The 18,482-nt window shown below is 30.9% G+C and overlaps 1 protein-coding gene across 1 annotated transcript in view; it reads left to right on the top strand.

The window, feature by feature from the left end:
• Positions 1-5,006: 5,006 nt before the first annotated feature.
• The window catches only part of LOC129960789 (uncharacterized), a 54,384-nt gene continuing 40,908 nt past the window's right edge, over positions 5,007-18,482 (top strand). The window contains exon 1 of the mRNA XM_056074432.1: positions 5,007-5,084. The gene's annotated coding sequence lies outside the window, so the exon portion shown is untranslated. The remainder of the gene's footprint in view (positions 5,085-18,482) is intronic.

Consider the following 18,482-nt stretch of genomic DNA (forward strand, 5'->3'; position numbering starts at 1 on the left):
AAATTGTTGAAAATAACTAAATTTCTAGTAATAATAAAGAACAGAATAGAATAAAATGGCCCAAATGAAAAGAAATAAACTAAAGAAATTTCAGTTACTTTTTACGCAACTTGAAAATTAGTGCAAATGTCTGTTTTAAGTTTTAATAATTATTATTAAATGAGAAAAACAATAAAACCTGATGATGAGCTGAAAGAATTTAAACACAAAATAAAAATTGAGTGTCGAAGAAAGTTAAATTTTAAATAATCACTACCACATTCGCACTTATAATAAACTAAAAATACACACCTTGCAGTTTAGTTTACCTTTAAAGATATCACTGACAATCTTAAGCCAGCAATAATTATTTAGTAATGACAGTGCTTTTAAAATGCTTTCAAAGATCTCTAAATGGATTATAAGTACATTTATCGGAAAAAATTATTAAGGCAGTTATAGGAAGAACATATTAATGATTGAGTTATTATTGAGCAGTTTTTCAGATTACATAATAGAATGTGTTATTTGTTGCTAAGCAACTAATCTTTCATGGAATATTAGCAACAAATGTCATTTGTTTCCGATGGGCAGTGGTATGAAAATCAAATGTATCATTCATCATCATTCGGCACTACGATTATCAAGAAATGTTTTCTAATCACTTTTTTTTGAGACTGAAATATAAGCTCTCTCACCTATGGAACCACATCTAAATGACTAACATCAATATTAGAGAAAAGCTTTTTCTACTCGGTATCTCTTTACGTGTGAAAAAAAATCGTAACGAATACATTTTTTTTTTTTTTTTTTTTTGCAATTTCAAATATACATATTTATAAGAAAATACAATAGGCTAAGGAAGTATAACAGTAATCAAAAAGAAATTTAGTAAAATATTAAATAAATGGTTATTTGTGAATTTTTAATCTTTCAAATCAGAATGGCTTTTTTAAGCTTTTCTTTTCCTAATAGTGTTAAGAAGTAAAGAAGAAGGACGAATAGTTTATTTCGAATTTGTGAATGCTTCGACTACTCCAAATTTCTTTTATACAAGTCAATAAAATCTTTTCTTTTTAGCTTTTTCCAATTGCTATTTCATTTCGGTTGGGAAAACTTCAGATGTGAAAGTATGGAATTTAATAATAAGAGGAAATATGGTATTGTGTTCTTTTTGGTATAAAAGAAATTTCTTCTGCTGTATTCTTTAACAAAGAAGTAAAGACGATAATTAAACGAAAATTCAGCTAAAAGTATTACTTAAAAAATAGTTTAAGCCAGGAAACTGACACTGAGTAGAGACCTCTTCCATAAATTTAAGATCAAGTTAATCTGCAAAATCTAAGATTTATATTCGAAAAATAGCTGATCACTCTAGTTTCTTACAGTGCAAGTGAGAAAGCTTAAGAAACAATTTGAGTTATGAAAATGTGAATCAAAAGAATAAAGCTATACGAAAAAGAAAAACTTTTTATAATCTTAATTTAAGCTCAACTGAAAATATAAAATTTATTTTTATTTCTGTGTTGAACTGAAGTTGAACAAGTGGGTTAAAACTTAGGCGAGTGAAGTTTCGTTGGTGCACATTTCAGCGTAAGGAGGAAAAAAATACTTTTATTACTTTCTAGCACTGCAACTGTTAAGGAATTTTTACCTCGAATTGTTTAATTAATTAATTAATTGTCTAAGAGTTTTCAAGCTCCGACTTCTTCAACAAGATAATAATAATAATAAAAAAAAACAATTTAAAAACTTTGTTTCTTGGTCGGACCCTTTTTCTTTTTGTCTGTAAACACGATGATTAATAAATTAACCACAATTGTAGATTTCTATTAAAGTTTTGACAAGTTTCGTCTAGGGGACGTCTGTCTTTATACCCTAGTATGATAACTGAAAAATGAAAACAGCTATATTAGCATATGGTTTAGACACTATCTTTGACCATCTATCGGTGTGAAATCAATGCAATTTGGTTGAAGCCAATTATTCGATAACTAAATGGTTTTCTTCATTACTCGCCGTAATGTGTTAGAATATGAGAATTTTCGACAGCTAAATTAGCTTTTATATCGCCCTATATCACGAAAATGAATAAAATATTACACTTTATTATGTTTCTTTTCATTTGCACATTTTTGGAAATCGTTCCAGAGAAATTTGGGTTGAATAAGTGTTAATGTTACATTTAACCACTAGATACATAAAGTAATTGAAAAGTAAATCTGTTTCTTGTGCAGAGTCACGCGATGTCTAAAGCCATTAACATTATTAACATTATTAATGTTATTTATAACATTATTCTATTTAGAGCTTTGATTGTTAAGAGAGAAAAATTCTTTTCGATTTCGTTTGTTAATATATGAAAAGAAAGTGCACATTCGATACGCTATTTCGAAAAGAAATCCTTTTAAGGGCGTTAAATACAGCTAGCCTCCAAAAAACGATTTTTCGCGAAATTTCATTACAAATAATAATAATAATAATAAAAGAACAATAATTCACACTAGGTTAATCAAGGGGTCATTTTGACCCCTCTGAGAAAACTTTTCGTTAATTTTCTTCAAGAAAATTATTGCCGTATTTTTTAAGAATATTTTAATTAATTTTTAATTATTTTAATTAATTAATTTATAAGACATAAAATCGCACATATTATCTTTTTCTTTTTTTAATTTCGGAGGAATGTATATACATACTTTTACCGAAGGGGCCATTTTGACCATTCGAATTAATATTTTTGAGAATACATGCATTTATATTTAAATATGTAACGGCTTGATAGGGACGCACATAGATACAGGTATAAATAGAAATACGCATGTGTTAGTAAAATGTATGTACAAGGTGCGGCAGAAAAAGCCGGACAAACAAATTTTTATATAACTTGATTAAAAATTAATAAAGTAACAAAATATAACAAATAATAATAAGAGTAGACTTTTACTGATAAATAAATTTAATTGGTTTCAAAGTGGCCGGCTTTTGCAGTGATGCAGAGGCGCAAACGCTTATTGAAATTTTCAGCAATGGGCCTCAAGTCTTCTACCTTTAATCTATCCCATTCCCACAGAAGACATTTCTTAGAGAGTCCACATTTTTATGTCGTTTAGTGTAAGCCTTAGACTTCAAATTGTACCATACACTTTAATCATGGGATCGAGATTCGGTGAGTATTGTGCCCATTTTCCAGATGATATCACGTTCAGAAAATGTTCATTCCATCACTCTTCTGTCTTTCTAGCCTTGTGAGCTAATGCAGAGTCTTGTTGAAACTCCCATTTTACATTTCCGAAGTGCGTTTTGACCCACGGAAATATAACAGCTTCTAGAATGTCCCACTGGTACACTTTTTGAATTATTTTAGCTCCCTCATCACAGAAACCAGAGATGTTTTCTAGCTTTCGCAAATTCTGCCCCAGACCATGACCGACTTTGAATTTTTGCGATGTTCAACAATTTTTGAAGTGTGTCTACAGACACGACCCCCGTGTCTATCGGGAGTTGTGCTACAGACCAGATCCTGTAGTTCTAGGAATTACGAAATTTTAGACAGTAAAGAGCTTCTCATTAGTGAAAAGGAATCTCTCTCAGTTGTGACATGCGGCCCGTTTCAAAAGTCGTTCGAGCCGCACGAGTTTGTTTTCTTCAGTGAGAAGCTGAACTTTCTGGACCTTGTAAGGCTTCAGTCCAAACTCTGATTTTGCCATTCGTTGCTCTCATCGGTGCCTTGTTTCTAGTTATTGCGCAATCTTTCTCATGGAAACCTTCGAATTTCATTGAACTTGCTTTTTGATAACCTATGGCTACTAAAAGTGTTCGCCATACGTTTTAGTTCACTTCCTGGACTTTTACCATCATTGCCAAGTTCTTTGAAATGATAGATTGCATCAGACATTATTTGCCGAGGCACATTAAGTAAACGAATGACTTCATACTGTCCGTTTTCCAACTTAAAATAGCATATCTTTTGCTTGGCATTGCAAAAAGGCCATAAATCAGTACATAAACTAAAAGATACATTATAAAATATGTTACAACTGAAGTGGTAAACAAAAAGAAATGAACAAAAATTTTTAAAAAAATTAATTAACTTCTATTCTATGATGTAATAACTTTGTTCGAGTTTTTGTGCCGCATCCTGTATATAAGAAGCAAGAAGCCGTAGCCGAAGTCAGTCAGATAGAAGTTATTATAGGTTTTTAGTAAGAAGATGTGTGAGTCAATGTTTTAGTAGAAGATGATGGTGTAAGAATAGATGGTCTTGAAGACCTAGATTAAAATATAAACACTTTTTTTTTTTTTTTTTTTTTTTGTAAATAAACGCAGAGGAACTCCTTTTCACCATACCACACCTCAACAAATATATTGAAAATATAAAAGTGTTTCTACTTTAACTTCATAATATGTAGGTCAATTTATATTTTTTCTAATTAAATACCGAAATGGGTCATTATGACCCTTTTGGTAGAAATAGGTATATGCCAACTCATGGTAAACCTAATGTTAAGGATAAGTGAAAATGAATTAAAATATAATAAATACTGTTCAGATATAGTCGAGCAAATCTTCACAAAAAAGGCAAGAGAAATGACAATGATTTTTTTAGTTTACTTTTCATTTAAAATTGATTAAGAATAAATAATTGCTTAGTTACAGCCTATTTGTTAATTCTGCAAAGAAAAAAAACTATTATCTTTTATCACTTTGCAATGATATTCAAAAAGGCAAACTGTAAGTAATCTCAAAAGACATCAATGCGCAGTACTTGTAAATAAGATCAAAAGCAAAAGGAAGACTTTGTAGTATTAACATTAACGGATTCATATAGCATGCATTTCTTTCTGTTCGTAAGACGTAAAGGTGACTTCAATTGGCTGTCGAATAAAAAACATCATAACATCTTAGTGAAAACAATTCTGATTCTTCTCGTAATGCTCAGTACTCGGAAGCAGAACCGTTAATCGATTTTTTTTCATCCTTTCAGTTCTCGCAGTAGGATACTTCTTGTCGACGCCAGATGGCGCAGGAAGAAATTCAGAACAAGTGGATGTTTCTCCCGATTTTATCACGCGCTCTTTCTCCGTTAAGTCTTGTTTTCAGCAAAGGTAAGGAAAAGTTTCGAAACTTTTCATTTCATGCACTAGATAATGTTTGTAAGTGACTATTGAATTAGAATCAATTGTTTTAAATATTAAAAGCAAAGTCATTTTAAAAACAAGAATGTGGAAAGAAAGGGAATGCACATTAATAACAGAAATATGATCAAGTACAATTGATAGCTTTGCTTACAACAACGATACTTTGTTTTTACAAAAGGAAGGAAAACTTTTCTCATTTAATGCTCTGTTTCGTATCTCTTGATGCAAAAATTGCTTGCTATTACGGGAAATTTTATTATTGGAATTATTTAGAAATACTTGTTACTATATTGAGAAATAGCCAAAATTTTACTCGTCCAAAAATGATAACATAAAGCTTTTCCAGCTTCGGCGTTATTTAAGTATTTAGCTTTAGTATTTTCTGTTAATTTACCAATGTCTGTAAGTTCAAACTTTATTTTTAATAATAGCTTCCAGTTTATCTCAGCGTTTTATATTTATTTGCATCATACTGTTGTATGCTCAGTATACCCAAAATTTATTTTGAGTATAAATTTTGCTTTTATGAGAAATTTCTAAGTAAAAAGAAAGCAATTTTATTACATTGCTCTCGTTTTTTTTAAATTACCCTAATTTATACAGAATTTTATGTTTTAATTTTCAAAACTTTCATTCAAATTTTCCATGTGATAAAAATTATAAAACATTCGACACTTTTTTTAGGATCATTGGTTGTTGAAAGTTTAAAAAAACTTTGGAAACATTTATTCAAAAATTCTATGAAACGAACTTCTGATAGCTTTTAAAGATCATTTGTTATCAAGGATATAAGAAGATTTGGAAATTGAATTCTTATATCCAATTATAAGTTCATGTGCAAGAAAAAAAATCAAATATTAAATCCCGCTAATGAATAAAAGACATTCTGAAAAGACTATAATTTCAAGTATCTTTTCATATTTCTTTATTTGATTATTTTCTTTTAAATGTTTATTTTTTTAATGTGCCATTTTTAAAATAGCATATCCATATCTTTAATCATTTTACGAAAAAAATAGAAATTATAGGACAAATTTGTAAATTTTTATCAATTATGGACGATAAGAAATTACAAAGGTCTCCCGATTTTCAAATATTAGAAGAGAGAAATCGTAGTTTTAAAACTTTTAAAATTTCAAAGTTTTCCTTATGATGTTGAAATCTCAAAGAAACGAGTGTATGAAATTCTCTCTCCCTCTCTCTCTCTCTCTCTGTATATATATATATATATATACATATATAAAGGAGTTTTAAAAGCACAGGAAATACTATTCTATATCACTATTCTTAAAAATGATTCGCAAAGAAAAAAATGATTATATCTATATATATATTTGGGAAATTTGAACAAAATCCTAGTGCATTGTAAAGCAACGAATATGTTTCAATAGAAACACTCAGACTTAATAAAATCGAATAAAATCCCATCTGAGGGATGGCTGAATGAGAAACAGTTTCGCAGCATCATGAAATCTAAACTCTTTTGATAATGATTTTGTTTCTTTGTTACAGAAAGATTCTGAAATTTTTCTTGCCTATTTTTCATTCTAATATTGATGCAAAATGTTAAATTTGCTTGGACACCATTCAGAGATGTTTTATTGTTACATAACATTTTTCCTGATAGCTAACTTTCCCCTCCAACACAGGGATTCGTTTTGATTGGAATTTCACTGATTGGATTCAATAAATGCATTTCATTGAAAATGAATTGCAGGACTTTCAGTAGTTATTAAGTATAGGAATTGTGTCAAACACTGCTTCTAGAAGTACATCCATAATGAATGATTATAACCAGACGATATTTTAAAATATAAAACTGGATTGTTTCTTATTTATTTGGTTATATCGTGCATTTATATTAAATTATTGATCGTGCATTTATATTAAATTTATTCATTAACTGAGTTTTGGTTATATAAAAATGCTAAGACCTGTTAAAAATATAACGATGCTTAAATATAAAGAAAATACAAATATGATTAAAATTCTAAAAATAAAGGGAAAATTACATTTAGAAAAATATTTTAAATGCATTCACACTTTGCAAAGGTCAACAGAAAGCCCATATCTCTCAGTCTTTCACATATTTAATTTAGAAGTTTTTTTAACAAATGCTGTTTTGGTATGAGTGAAAGGATTTGTACGCATTTCAATTAAATAAGGACACTTTTCAAAAAATTTGAGGCAATCCCTTTCATTTTATGAGTAATTTTTGAATTGAATTAGTTTATTTTCTCTAAGAGCAGAGATATTTATGGCCTTAACTGACAATTTTATATGATTTTTTTCAAAAATTTATGGAAGTCAACAAAAGTTTTCAAAAATTTATGTACTTTAGCAAAGTGCAGCTAATGGTGTTTGAAATGAATAGAAATCCGTTTAAGAACGTAAGTGCAGTATGATGCAAATTTATTAAGAAATTTTTTTGTAGATTGAGATGCTAAATCTATATCAATGAAATTCTACATAGCAACGATTGTATTTTTGCAGAAATTGGATTTCATTCTTAAACACTAGACATAATGTTATTGCTAATATGTATTATTGTTTTTATATCTTTTGATTTTTCTTATTTTCACTGCGCAATCCCACTGGGGGAGGCATCTCAAAATTGAGGATGAGAAGTTTCCAGTATGGGGGGCTAGTTCTCGCTGCCCTGGTAGGAAAGAGGTTTGTGGTGGCTACCTCCCATCGATGACGGAACGGATTGTAACGTAGCCGGTGATGGCCCTTAGATTTCCATCACAGTTCCCGCAAGTGCTGCTGTCGCGGTGGTCCGGTCATTAAATTTTATTTGGTGCCTAAGGGGAGGTCGGAGTGGCCAGTTTGTGATTATGATTATTTTCACTGCGCAAGAAAGCTAGTATAATCGTGAAACTTTTATTGAAGTTTTTCTTATATTTTTAAATGTGTAATTTAAAGCATTTTTATATATTTTTTAAATTTTGTTTCAAATTAATGCATGCAATTTCCCTCCTTTTAACCACAAAGACGTTTTATATCTTAATCGAGAACGTCATTTCATGAATTTAGTCATTAAATTTGTATTGACTACTTTATTTGAAGACGAAACAAGAATTGGAGCTATTTTTCGATACTTCGTGATGTATTTTTGCAATATAATATATTATTTTTAAAATCTTAGCTAGTGATCTGAATTTTTTTTTCGGATATAGACACAGAAATCCTATTTACATGGAAAGCGGTTGGACCGTTTTTAATCTGCAATGAATAAAATTAGTTAACCTTTAAAAAAAAACACTGCTGCTCCTTTTTGAATTGCAGAGGACGAACAATTAGCTTCTGTGTCAGTCGTGATGGGGAGTTTACTTATATATGCCATTAAAAAATCAAATTTCTAGAATAAATGAAATTGGGAGTTCTATGTTGTTCAGCATACTTCAAAGTTTTTTTCTGTATTTTTCACAGTAAATACTATCATAAGTGTGCTAATACCTTCTGTAAAGTTTTTTGTTGGTTTATTGTTTTTATTATATTATTATTCGAGATTGAAATTATTTATTGGCTACATATTTTCTCTTGAATAATCTGTTTTGATTTCCATAAGCATTTCCTATTACAAAATCGTTCAAAAACGCTTCAGGATTTCAATAATAGTTGAAATGATAAGAAAAAAATTGATTTTTAAAAAGAATCGTGAAAAGAAAAAAAAATTATTTTCACTTGGACAAAATTAAACAAGGTTGCAAAGGCTTGCTCTTTAAAAATCATATTAATACATGCTTTTAATTAAATGCCATTTTTACATTAAGAAATCCACGTTACTATTTTTCTATTCAAAAATATTTATTAATTATTTATTGTAATTTTTAAACTTATTAATTTGCTTAGCTTATAATAAGACTGTAGGAAAGTACTATATTTATTAAAATTACGTACTGTTATTATGTACTATTTATTGAAAGTTTTACATATGGAAAACAAATCTTTATTTCCATTTTTATCCTAAATGTGCTACTCTATCTTGCTGTTAGTTATTTTATATGCAATCTTTCTTAATTCGAATTTATATTGGGTTCCTGACAGCTTCGAATCTGTCTAAGAAATTATTGTTTTCGATAGCAGATTTTATTTTATTAAAAGTAAAACCCATTCTAAATATTAATTTTTTTTAATATTTAATTATGTTTTAAAGTTATAGTCATCAGATAGTAGCAAATATTAAAGATCATGAGGAAAATTTTGTTTTAGTTCAATTTGGGTTTAAAATTCACTAAATAAAGACTTTTTAATAATTTATCTCTTGCTCTTTCATAGAATTTTTTTCTGTCGCTGAAATCGTAAAATAAAGAAAAAGACACATTAATTAATGAAAATGAAAAATATTATAAAAACAAGGATCCAAAAAATTTAAGGAGTTGTTTCATTCAAGATTGTTTTAATTGCTGTACTTGTTTATAAATTATAATTATAAATATATTATAATTATAAATTATAACTAAACTATATATTATGTTCTTATTTATAAATTATTATGTTATATTTTGTTATAACAAACAAGGATTATAATTTGGATAACGCCCGACTTCCCTTTATTTATCTGGAGCTTCAGAAATTTTCATTATATTTCTGGGATTTTTGTTTTACAACAAATACATTATGCATAGCTTGCCTAAATATAAAATTTTACAAAGTTTTGATTCTAGAAAATCATTTTGGGAAAGAAAAATAAATTTGTTGAAGCGACATGAATTATTTCGGAATAATTTTTTAAAGAAATTCCTTTTTCGGTATCAGTATTGAATGGAAAAATGATACGTGCACGGTGTCCAAAATTAAATTCTCTTATTTTAAGATTGCCTACAGACGAAACTAACGTTCAGAAAATTAAGAAATTTTCCACAAGACATAATGAAGGAATTTTTGGGAGAATAAAGAAATTATTTCACAATTTCGGTGCCAGAGGCCGTTTTTAATGAATTACGAATTTAGGATATATTTAAGATATTTTACAAATTTTATTTCAACAAAACATTCTCAACATGATAGGCATCATATTCGGCTATCATCTCAAATCGTAATATACCATGTTCCACAGTTGACCGCAGTGTGTTCTGGGAAATGCTACAAGAATGTCGTGAATGTTCTCTTTAAGATCAGAAGTTCTTGATTTATCACGGCCTACCAGATGTTTCAAATGCCCCCAGAAGCATTTAAGGTCTGGGGAATGGGGAGGCCCAAAATCAAGAAACTAGCGACTGACGACACGTTTTTCTGTAATGTAAATTTTTAGAGTATTTTTAATAAAAGTACTAATGTTTGGAGGATCTCCATTTCGCATAAAAACTAAGCGTAAGGCAATAACGTGCTTTCAGATTCAGAACAAATTTTATTCTGTAACAGCTATACACCGGTGATCGAGCATGCTATTAAACTTCAAACATTTAATTCCTCGAAGAAATACGGGACGAGAATAAATGATGCAGAAAACACACCTTACATCCTTATGTTTGATGACAGCCACCGATTTATAAGGCTAAACACGGAGTTTCTGGTTCCAAACTTCGGCATTTGTGAATATACATCAAATTGTGCAAATGAAAGCGGACTTCTTCAGCCAGAGGCTATACAAAAGCCATTCTGAATCAACGTTATTGGGAACAAGAATCTATCTCAAATCAGAATTGGTGTTCGGTCTCGAAATCTGTAGAAGGAGTTGCAAAAGTTGTAGGAGCTGTAGAATGAGTTTCTGCAGAAGTTGAAGCTTGTACAGATAGTACCGCAGGAGATTGCATATTATTTTTGGTTGTTCAAAAAGCATATCGAATTCTTATGCCACACGACTGTCATTGGTACAAGTTCGTAAATTGAAATTTTGTCTTCTTCCACTTGAATTGGAACATTTTCTTATTCTTATACGGAAATAAGTTCTCTTCCTTTTTGAGAAAGAACATCAAACGATCCTGTTTCTTCAAACCCAGCTAACACTAATAGAAGAATTTCAACACTCTGTAGACTTTTTTGCATCCCCTTCAAAGTCCAGTATTTCCATAGAACAACTACTGCGGAATTATCATTTTGACAAAACAATTTAATCAACCAACTTAATTTGAAAAATATAACGACACTCTGATCAGCAATAACGATCACATTGAAAACAAAATATCTGTGGAAGTTTCTAGGTTTCAATACAGCTGTAGCGTGACGTGCATAATATTTTTTTTTTCTTCTTCTTCGTTCGTTTTAATCTTTTGCCCGAAAATTAGTAAACGAGTAAGTTAAAATGCAATTACCGAAATACATTTCGTTAACAGATCTTGTGATTTCCTCATGCATTCGAAGACTCGTTAAAAAGTTAACTCGAGTGCATGTATCGAAAGCCATTTTTTGCCCCTTGAATGTTTTGTTTTTCTCGTATTATCTGTCAAAGTGACTGTTTTTCTTGAACTTTGAAAAGTAGTTTGCTGGAGTGTGTTCAATGGCAGTTGTTATCGAATGTGTAACCAAGAGGGTTTCTACGTGTTTTAATTAAAGGTTACAATTCACTTTAGAGATTGTGTAATTTAGTGGGTATAAGTTATCGTGTTAGAGTGACCTAAGGACAAAAAGGAGTGAATTCTAAATAAAGAATTAGTCGTAAATTTATAATTAATTAAAAAACCTTTTTGGGGTGAAATTTTAACACAATTTTTTTTTTATTCTCTTAAACAATTTCCTATCCCTTCATTTTTCCCTGCACAAAATTTTAACATTTTTTGAGCAATAGTTTCATCTGTATACGACTTTAATTTAAATTATTTAATAATGGATACCCTGTATATCATCACAGTAATATTCTCAATGAATTAAAATTAAATCAAAACACTTTTCTGAAGCTCCATTAGTACTGAAGAATTACGAATCATTGTTTTACTCTTCAGATGTGTAAAAGTAAAATTATGACAAGTTTAAAATTTTGTCGGTTATCACAGCAATAATTGGGCATTTTTTATTGGTTGATGGAATTTCATGTTTTCAATTGAAGTGCCAAAAATCCTTGGCTAGCAGTGTACAAATGTGCACATGGTAGTAGCTTCGCGTAAAAATTGTATTAAAGGGTTTTGCATAGTCAGGGCTCTCGTTTGTACTCAGGAGATCCATGTGAAAAGTTTTCTGACATGATTTGGCCGCACGATGGGAATGAACAAACTTTGAGGGATTCCATTTCGGAAGTTGTTGGGGAATTCAACATGTCTCCATCTACAATGCCAGGAATGTGTCGAGGATATTTCCATGCCTCCCAACACGGCCAGTGCAGTGGCCGACCTAGTCTACTTAATGGCAAAGACCACTGATATTTGCATAGAGTAATTAGTGTCAACAAAATGCAATATTACGTCAAATGATACCAATAATTAATATGGTGCGCATGACAGACGTGTCCGTGAAGACACTGCAATGGAATTTAACGTTTATGAGAAGACCAACCCGAATGCCCTTACTAGGAACATGCCATTGACTGCAACATATGTGCTGGGCTCGTGAGCATATTGGTTTGATCCAATATGGCTGAGAAAACATTATTTTATCAGATGAGTTAAGATTCTTGTTGTTAATAGCTGATGGTAGTGTTCAAGTAGAGCACAGACCATAGGGGCATGTTGTTAACAAGGCTCTATGTAAGTTGGTATTGGATTCATAATGGTTTGAGTTGTTTTTACTTGGCACCAACTGGGATTTCTGGTAAAATTGAACCAATTACTGACTAGAAAGGATTATATTCAGTAACTCGGAGACCATTTGTAACTATTCTTGACTTCACATACCAGGACAAATATGAAATTTTACGGGATGACAATGAGCCATGTTAACATGCAAAAGTCATTTGTTATTGGTTTGAGGAACATTTTGGACACTTCCAGTTAATGTTTTGGATGCCTAGATATTTAGACATGAATGGAATGCCGCACTTGCAAAACTGTGAACTCTAGTTCTTTTATTTCTCACTTCTTTAACAATAATGTTTTATCCATGCTCTTGCAGTCGCTGCTTTTCACGAACTTCAATCATTGTAAATCTGCTAATTTCATTTCATAATGTTGTTTTTTCAGCAGTTTATCTGCACCTGCTTGACCAATGTCTCCCTGATCATCTTCTTTTATTCCTTCTTGTTATTTCTATGTTAAATTTTAGCTTAATTTATTAATTCTTTGCCGTTGTGAAGTTAAACGTGCTCCTGACTTTTCAATTTTCTACTACAAGATTTTTTCTTCTTTTACGTTTTTGCATCCTGTTAAACGTTAATATTATTTAATACATTAAAATTCCATTTAATATACTGTTCACTTCTTTAAATAATTCTATTTAACTTCTGGTTTTTAAAAATTTTCACTCAAATTTATTTCACTTTCGATCATTTCCATTTTATCTTGATTTGCTCAAATAGGTGTCCTAAAGTATATTCAAGCCTGCGTCTCATCCTCGCCTATATATATTCTAATCTGGAACATATTCTAATCACAACAAGAGAATGGAATATTCGAGAATATTCCGGAAGATTCTGGACTTTTGTTTCACTTTCCTAGAACACTCTGGAAAATTCTGTAAAATTCATAAACCTTCTAGAGCATTCTATACATTCTGGGCAGTCTCGGTATCTTCGACTCTTGATTGCTAGTTGTTTCAACGATTTTCCATAAAAAGTCCATTCGTGCGATGCGCTCATTTGAACTCATATCTCCGAACCCAACCCCTGAAGGTCCAAGCCCAAAGCTTCTTCATAGATGAAAAATAGAAGAATACGATACCATATAATCCTTATGGAGCTGTGGTGGGCTGCGGAGTTACAGCGACGCGCACGAACAAATCACGTTTACATTTATTTTATATATTGAATACTCTGAGAAATCTGACCTTGGAAATTGGAGGAATGTACTGCTTTCTACTCCGAATTTCAGGACTGGATGGTTATTGAGCTTTCTGCACAATAAAGGAACATAGCAATTACTAATTTGCACCTTAAGACGAAATTTTTAACAGCAGTAAGGAGCCATCTTTCGACCAACAAATTAAGTTTTTGTGTACAGATGGAGTTTTAAATGCTATGCACACTACATCTAAAACTCCGTTTCTAATTGCTTCATTCGTTCTATTTTATTAGCCAAATTCTTTTATTGGTCTGTTATAAACTTGGCATGTCTATTTTTCACGTATACACATGAATTTTGCATCATAACTTGGAAACTTTAGTTTTGAAGAATGAAACCAAATTTCCTTTAACACATCTTGTCTCATGAATGAAATATATAAATTTTCTAACGGAAAGAGTTCATTGTTTGGTCATTAGTTCAACACAGCCATAGCTAGAAAAATTAACATGCAGCCGAATTAAGTTTCACTGTATAAGGACTTTAGTGAGAATTTCTACATCCCATCCTATCAATAGAAAGCTCAGAAACACTAAGTTTAACCCCAATAAGACATATATTAATCAAATACGTGTTGAGCGTGTGGTATGAATGAGAAAACAAGAGCCAGCTGGAATGTTTACAACATTATTGATTTGGATTTTAGCTTGGTAATCGAATTAAGTGAATGGAATATGCATTTTAAACCACTTGATAAATTGCATTTTCAAATTTTCAATTTCTCTTTCACCGAATTTCTCATGCACATGAAAAATATACAGAATAATAAAGAGTTAATTTTTTATGCAACTGGTTTGAAACAAAAATGTCTAAACGGGAGTGATAAACCCAGACACTAAATTACATCCTTCTAGGCCCCTGTATTTTTGAGTCATCCTTTTTATGTGCGCATGAACTGACAAACGAATACAGAATAGAATTTAATGCAAGAATTTCGTTCTTGATATGAATCTACAATTGAGTTTTAAAGACTACATAAGACGACATAATTGCAGAGACAACCTTTTGAACACAGAAATGAAACCTGAAATGAGGAGATTCTTCAGAATTTAATTCTTTGACGGTTACGAAAAAATATCACTTTAAATACTTAGCAAACTAGAAAAAAAAGCCTTTTTATTGAGATTTAATAAGATTAAAAACAAGGGTGTACATACATAAAAACTTTTCCAAATCACTTTTATTGGAAATCATTGGTGTTTCTGTCTTTCGGTGAAATACCAGTACGTCATGCATCTTTAATAAGTCGACAAAAGAAACGAAGAAACGCTCTTAAAAGAACCCTTCTGTAGTACTCTCATGATTTCCCTTCAGTATCGTTCTCTCCCTTTTAAAAACTTTCGTCTTTGGTATAAGTGCAAACATAACGTAACTCGGAACCTTTCCTCGACCGACCGAGGGCGTTTCTCGAATGTTACTTTATACAGAGAGGAGAGCAAATGGAACGACGATCTGAGAAACCTTGAAGGTTACGGATCCTAAGAATGAAATAAAAACTCAAGATAGCCTTTTTTATTCTTCCTTTTCAAAATCTTTTATATCTCAGAAAAAGTTTTGAAGCCATAGAAAGCACTCAGATGCAATCCGCCAAGATTTCCATGTTTCTAAATTCTCCTTAGGAAATTGATATCTGTGCGATAATTTTACTCTTAAGGGAGTAGAGACATGCCCTTTATTCGAAGAGATATTCTTTAGTGTCTTATAAAGGATTACAATCTTATAAAGTCTCAATATTTGATTTAAATTCCTTGAAACAGAAAGAGTTCAGGTATTTTATGACATTTTTTTTTAATGGCACTGTTAGTTAAAAATGTTTGAAAACTTATTCTGAAAAGATGAAAATCGAAAAATAAATTAGAGGAAAATCGCCAACAAACGATTAAAATGGATTGAGAAAAATGAAAGAATACAGTAATGTAATATATTCTAGAAAAATATGTGGTCCCTTTTATTGCATAATTCGTGTTTATTTCGGCAACAAAGTTTGATAGAATCAACATAGAACCAAGAACTAAGCCCGAATTCATGACTTCTGTTGATATTTCTACACACTGAATTTCTTTGGATTAGTCCCCTTGTTCACACGTCAAACTGCTACAAACATCATAAATCAAAGAACCAGTCAATGAACAGTTTTTGAACAAATCATCAGTTCAAAAACGGAGCAGCATGAAAACAATTAATCTCAGCTGAATAATTTAGATAAGAGTCAGATTAAATTTGCAATCAGCATTGCTACTACAAACCCTAAGTTCTTTACTCTGCATGCATAAAGTAATCTTTGAACCTTTTGAAATTCTAGATTTATATATCATATGAAAAATTAGTGCTGCAATTAAATCACAAATGATAATCAAATTACAGCAAAGATCAACTTAAAATTACCATTAAATCAACGATTATTGGCATGTAAGGGGGAAACATAGTTTAAAGTTATAGTTGAATCATTGAGAGCCATCCAGTTGCAGGAAAATTTGAATTTGCATCACTGAAAATCGTCAAATTACAAGAACAATTAAATTAGAGTCGTGATTCAATCACTAACAATTGTTAGCAAATATGGTTTAAAATCGTAGATCTTGAAAAGTATTCATTAAATAATGCTATTGTTTTTCATTTAATGTTTAGATACCCCATTTCATTCATCGTGATCTATTCACTGTTCTATGATATCACACTCCATTCTCGGTCTTTCAACTTGTGTAAACATGCTATGTATTTCCATGCTGAAATATTTCCACTAGTTGCTTATCTCGTTTGATTATTTACTTCTCCCTACAGCGCAGAAGATGGAAACTGTATCACGAAGTTTCTATTTATAAAAACATTCTCTTTTCATCAAATTTATAAAAAATGACGAATTCTTTGAATACTTCATGTGATTAGGGAGAAATATTGTATGCATATTGATTTTTTTATTGATGATTCATTTCAGATGCCAATAATAATAATGATTATACTGAATAAAGGCTTTATATTTTTTTTTCAATTTGAGTACCGCATTCAATCTCCTCTTGTGCAGGTCTATACTGATGGCAGTCGCACAGAAGATTGTAGTGGCAGCGGTATTTATATTGGAACCTCCCCCCACCCCCACCTTGAGACTACAATAAAGCAATGCAACCCTGACGCTTTGTCTTCATGAGTGAGTTAATTGCCATAATTGTAGACTTGATGCTATCATGATCGTGGTTTTGGGTCACTATGGATTTTATCGGACAGTCATAGTGCACTACAACGTCTTAGTGGCTAGTACTCTGCAAACGATGAAATCAGCGTATCTATTTCACTCAAACTGTGGAAGATCTCTTAGAACCTCGACGTCCACCTCCAATGGATCCCATCACCTTTAAACATTAGTGGTAATGAGGTCGCTGATAGATTGGCCAAAGAGGTTAGTGAGACTGAAACGGTCACCGCCTCTTCGCTTATTTATCTAGAACCATGCTCAAATGAAAGATCTAAACTCAATTTAATATAGAGTATTCTACTTGCGCACCAATGGTGCACGGAAACATCATCTGGTGCTCTGCTGGGAATCAAATGTGACCGTGGCTCTCAGACTGTTCAGAATACACTAAAAAGTGGCCACCTTAGGTGTCTTTCCTTTGAAAGTGGTAGAAAAATCCATCCCACTTCTAAAAAAAGCTGTGACCATTCAGGTTCACTGGATCACATTCTGGGTTGCATCGGACTTTCTAAGGGAGACTTAACATCCGATCCCCTTATTATTATAAATTTTTTGGCGGTCAAAAACTTATTGGAGCTGATATGACATATATCAGATATTTTGAGGATAAGCAACAACAACAACATATCTCCCCTTTCTCTCGTAGACGCAAATCTATAATTTTCTTGAGATTTTACTCACATATGCAAATCCGAAATTTAATGAAAATTGCTGCATTAAAAAAGGAATTTTTGATGTTTCTTTTACAAAATAATTTGCAATGTTATCAACTTGTTAAGATGAAATAAATTTTAGCTTATTTACATACTGAGAAAGCTTTTGCAAAAAACCATGACTTTTCTATTACTGCATTAACTTTTCTATTACTGTATTATTCTAAGAAAACTAAAAGAATTTTTTAATCTAAGTACCATCGGTTTTGGTGAGACGCATTATGAATGTTTCTTTTTTCCCATGGGAATAGGCATTCTGGTAAACTGAATATTAAATTGGATCAAACCCAGGCTCAAATTAAACCTCTTTTTGACCCGATTCTATTCCTCTTGAAGAGGTATATCTTGCTTAAATTAGATTAAATTTATATTATTTGAAGTTTTAAATAGTAAAAAAATATTTAATGGTAAAAAATATTTAAAGAAAAAATATTTAATCGTAATTAATGTAATAAATTTTGAAAAATTTATTTGTAACTGTGTAATTGAATTTATCATGTTAAGATCGTTTTAAATTTAAAAAAAAATACGAATCTAATTGTACTAAAGTCGTCACTGAATATTTTTAAACTTTTGAAACAATATTTTCAGC

Source organism: Argiope bruennichi, chromosome X2, assembly GCF_947563725.1.
Source record: "Argiope bruennichi chromosome X2, qqArgBrue1.1, whole genome shotgun sequence".
NCBI lineage: Eukaryota > Metazoa > Arthropoda > Arachnida > Araneae > Araneidae > Argiope > Argiope bruennichi.